Source organism: Poecile atricapillus, chromosome 17, assembly GCF_030490865.1.
Source record: "Poecile atricapillus isolate bPoeAtr1 chromosome 17, bPoeAtr1.hap1, whole genome shotgun sequence".
Taxonomy (NCBI): domain Eukaryota; kingdom Metazoa; phylum Chordata; class Aves; order Passeriformes; family Paridae; genus Poecile; species Poecile atricapillus.
The window spans coordinates 7,714,020-7,718,542 of NC_081265.1; the positions used below are offsets into that span (position 1 = coordinate 7,714,020).

Consider the following 4,523-nt stretch of genomic DNA (forward strand, 5'->3'; position numbering starts at 1 on the left):
TGTGTGCAGAGATTTTGCCTTTGGTGGGTATTATAATAATGGAATCATGGCATGATTTGGGTTGAAAAGGTGCTAAAAGCCCATCTCATTCCACACCTGCCATGGGCAGGACACCCTTCACTGTCGCAGGCAGGAGAAGCTGGCCTCGGGCACCGCCAGGGCTGGGGCAGCTGCAGCTCCTGTGGGCAGCCTGTGCCAGGGTGTCAGCACCGTCCAGGGAGGAATTTCTTCTTCACTTCTTCCAGTGTAAAACTATTGTCTTGTCCTATCCCCTAACCCTGAAGGGGCTCTGGGCTCTCCCTGGAGCTTTCTCTTCTCCAGGTGAAGGCCCCCAGTGCTCCCAGCCCGGCTGCAGAGCGGGGAGCTCCAGTCCCCGGAGCATCTCCGGGACTCCCTTTGCACCAGCAGCTCCAAAACCAACCCCCGCCGGCTCGGGCCGTTCCCGAGCGGCACGGGAGCTGTTCTCTGCCGGTCCCGAGTCCCACAGCGCCGGGCTCCGCTGCGGGCTCTTCTCCTCCCGTTCCCCGGCTCCGCTCCCGGCGCTTCCCGGAGGATCCCGGGCGCCGCTGCAGTCCCGGCTCCCGCCGCACGAGGGCGCTGTTCCCGGCGGGCCGTGCCCTGCCCGGCGCTCCGGCCCGCGGCTGCTCTCGGTGCTTTCCCGGGCCCGCTCCCGGTGCCCGCTTCCGCTCCCCGCTTCTGGCCGCGTGGCGCTGAGGGAGGCTCGGGGACATGGCGGGCACGGGGTGTGCGGGGAGCTGAGGGAGGCTCGGGACATGGCGGGCACGGGGTGTGCGGGGAGCTGAGGGATGATCGGGGACATGGCGGGCACGGGGTGTGCGGGGCGCTGAGGGAGGCTCGGGGACATGGCGGGCACGGGGTGTGAGAGGGCACTGAGGGAGGCTCGGGGACATGGCGGGCACGGGGTGTGCGGGGCGCTGAGGGATGATCGGGTCGGGACATGGCGGGCACGGGGTGTGCGGGGCGCTGAGGGATGATCGGGGACATGGCGGGTCTGTGGGGTGTGCGGGGCGCTGAGGGAGGGTCGGGACATGGCGGGTCTGTGGGGTGTGCGGGGAGCTGAGGGATGATCGGGGACATGGCGGGTCTGGGGGGTGTGCGGGGAGCTGAGGGAGGCTCGGGACATGGCGGGTCTGTGGGGTGTGCGGGGAGCTGAGGGAGGCTCGGGACATGGCGGGTCTGTGGGGTGTGCGGGGCGCTGAGGGATGATCGGGTCGGGACATGGCGGGCACGGGGTGTGGGCACTGAGGGAGGCTCGGGACATGGCGGGTCTGTGGGGTGTTGGGTGCGGGAAGGGGGCCGGGGGAGATGCAGTAGGGGGGATCTGGAGCTCTGGGGGTACTGAGGGGCTGGGGGGCAGGGTGCGGTGCAGGCCGGGCGGTGATGGGGGCTCCGGGTAAGCAGCGGCTGGGGGGCGTGGGGGACTCGGGCTTTGGGGAGGGCTGGAGCGCTGAAGGGGTGCGGGTACTGGAGTGCAGGGCATGGCGGATTGGGGGGAACGGGGGCCGGCTGGATTTGGGGGTGCAGAGGGAGTTTGGGGTGCAGAGCGGCGGGTATTGAGGTACGGGGGGAAGGGTGTGGGGTTGCAGGGGGTGCTGCAGTGGGGTGGGAGGTGGGGGTGACCGTGAGAAGGCTGGGGAAGACAGGGTTTGGGGGGCGTGGGATGCAATGAAGGGGGGTAGTGAGGGCCTGGGGGTCAGAGTTCCATGGGGGGCTGCAGTAGGGGCTGGGGGAAGCAGGGTTTGGGGGGCTAGAGCATTGGGGAACACAGGGTTTGGGGTCTCTGTGGGGGCTTTGGGACTGTAGGAGGTCGGTGGGAGGGCTGGGGTGCTATGCAAGGACAACCCCAGGCTGTGGCTGCTCCCTGGGGAGGTGTTGGGCCCACAGCAGGGTGGGAGAGCAGCGGGGAACAGCTGGATGGGGTGTAAGGAGTGAGCGGTGTGGTGGGGAGGGGGCTGCAGGGCCAGACCAGGACTTTGTTTTTGCAGCCAGTGTCCCAGAACTTTGTGTTTCACAGGATTTCCTGCAGGGGTTCAGCCCCAGAGAAGCCGCAGCCCCAGATAGTGACATGGGTGGGACTTGGTGCTTCCATTCCTGAGGTGAGGGCGCACCAGGTGAGTCGTGGGAGCTCCGGGTGCCCCTCCTGGGCAGGGGTGCGGGGTCTGTGGGCTGGGGAACGGCTGCTGGGTGCTGCCAGCCAGCCTCACCCGCGCCCAAGAGCAGCTCCCAGGTGGGCTCCGTGCTGGGCCTCACCTGTGCAGTAACAGGTGTGAACATTCATGAAGCATTTTGATGGTCATGTATGATACTGCATACAACAGCTGCACCACTAATCCAAGGAAAAACAGGGTTGGGGTTTTTTAATGTATACATGTCTTTTGAAAATGTTTTGCAAAATCAAACTGGTGCTCTCTCAGGTGTGGAAATGAGAACCTGGGTGCTTGATTTATCACTAGATACTGTTTGAGTTGCAACTTTGTTCCCCACGTAGTAGGGAATAGTGATAAGGTGGTTTCTGCACTTGAGCAGATGGAAAGCTCTGTTGGAAGTGGTGTACTTTGCTCTCTTGTTACATGTTTGGTTTCTCTCCTGCAGCAGGGGGTTCACCTGGGGACAGACTCTGCCCTGGCAAGTGTGGGAAGGGAGGGGGGAAGGCCCGTGCTGGGAACCACACGGTGGCACCACAGTGATCTTGGCTCCTGGCAAAAATCCCTTGCCAAAATAACAAGTCCTTTACCCGTTTGTTATTGCTGTGGGATGGGTGATCTGGCTCTGGTGTGTTTTTGGAAGTGCTTGTGGTAGAGATGCTTTTGGGAAGGATTTTAGGGAGAGCTGGGGTGGGATGGTGCTTTGGTTAACACTGATCAAGAGGAGATGGTCTGTGTAGGACAGGGGCTCTGACTTTAGCTGCATTCCTGGCTGAACATCCTGGTTATTTATTTTCAGGTGGCTGGACTGAGAGGTGATTCTGCAGAATGGTGAGAGCTGCTCTTGCAGTTTGGTTATACCTGTGTGGTCTTTTTGGGTTATCACAGAATCATAGAAGGGTTTGAGCTGGAAAGGACCATAAAGACCATCAACTTCCACCCCCTGCCATGGGCAGGGACACCTCCCACTAGCCCACGTTGCCCCAGGCCCCGTCCAGCCTGGCCTTGAACATGTCCATAGGATAGCCACAGCTTGTCTGGGCAACCTGTGCCAGGGCCTCCCCACCCTCACTAATTCCCTAATACCCCACCTAACCCCTCCCTCCCTGTGCCTGTTGAAACCATTCCCCCTTGTCCTGGCACTCCATGCTCTTGTAAAGTCCCCCTCCAGTTTTCCTGTAGGTTATAGAAAGCAGTTGTGCCTAATTGGATGGTGAACATGAATAAAATCCATTTTCAAAGTTGACTTGCTTTTTTCTTATTTAATGCTTTTATGCCTGAGCACAGCAGGCAGGTGTTTAACTGCTGCAGGTGGCTGTGCAGGCAGCAGAGAACTGGCTCCTGCACTGACCCTGGGGCTGTCACACCCTGCAGATGTGCAGGGGCTTTTGGGATCCTGAGTTGATTTCTGCGGTGCTGTGGGATTGAGAGCATCGGTGTGCCGAGCTCCCACCTCCACTAGAGGGTGTGGAGCGCCGCAGAATCTTCTGTTTTCACGGAAATGGGAAAACTGGGAGCCTTTCTTATCGCATGCACAGGCAGCGAGGCCATGGCAGGATTACATCCCTCGGGAGATCCCTGCTCTGTCCTGGCAGCAGCCCAGGCTGCTTGTGCATTACACAACTGCCAGCCGGGATCGGAGCGTTCCATGGGATGTTCCTGGCCATCCTGCAGCCAGGAAGCAGCTGGAGTGTGCAGGGCAGGCAGCTCTGCTGTAGGTTGGATCAGGTGTGCCCAGCTCCTGCAGGAGGTTTCCTGGAAGGCTAACTTGGGCATTTCAAGTTCTCTCTCCTTCCGTTTGGGGGGCAAAATGTATCTAAACAGCAGGGACAGATATTGCACAGGAGCCTCGCTCCTGGCTTTCCCTTCCTGGAGGGAATTTCCACTTGATCTGCAACATTCCCAAGCCAAGCCCAACACCCGTGTGCTGTGAAATTCCATAATCCCGTGCTGCTTGCTGAGCTGTGTGTGCTCCCTGTGCTTGTAGGATGTGCTGCTCAGCTCGAGGCAGCCACGTTGGCTCCTTAGCCATGTATGGGATTTCTTCCTTGCTAAATCCTGTCTCCAAGTGTCTCGTTAAGAATGAAGTCCTGAGCAGAACTGGACCCAGCAGTGCTGCCTTTGCTCCAGCACTCAGTGCTCACTCAGTGGGTGCCTGGGTGAGAAGGTGATGCTATGGCCAGGGATGTGGAGGAACACAGGCTCCTCTCCAGCTGCTGGTACCGTATGGATCTGCAGACATTTGGAGTTGGATCCATCTGGGAGGGGAGCATCTCTGTGGGGTCAGGAGGGCCCAAGGCCTCTGTGTGCTGCCAGGGACGTCCAGTCAGAGCCCTGGGCATGGGAAGAGCTAACCAG

General features: G+C 60.3%; 1 long non-coding RNA gene and 1 other non-coding gene across 2 annotated transcripts; both read left to right on the plus strand.

Moving 5' to 3' along the window:
- Positions 1 to 1,790: 1,790 nt before the first annotated feature.
- LOC131585756 (uncharacterized) lies at positions 1,791 to 3,411 on the plus strand. Its single transcript, XR_009279043.1, has 2 exons — positions 1,791 to 2,132; positions 2,965 to 3,411. It is a non-coding gene; the product is annotated as an uncharacterized LOC131585756 (long non-coding RNA).
- On the plus strand, positions 2,183 to 2,338 carry LOC131586037 (small Cajal body-specific RNA 16). Its single transcript, XR_009279083.1, has one exon. It is a non-coding gene; the product is annotated as a small Cajal body-specific RNA 16 (non-coding RNA).
- Positions 3,412 to 4,523: the final 1,112 nt, after the last annotated feature.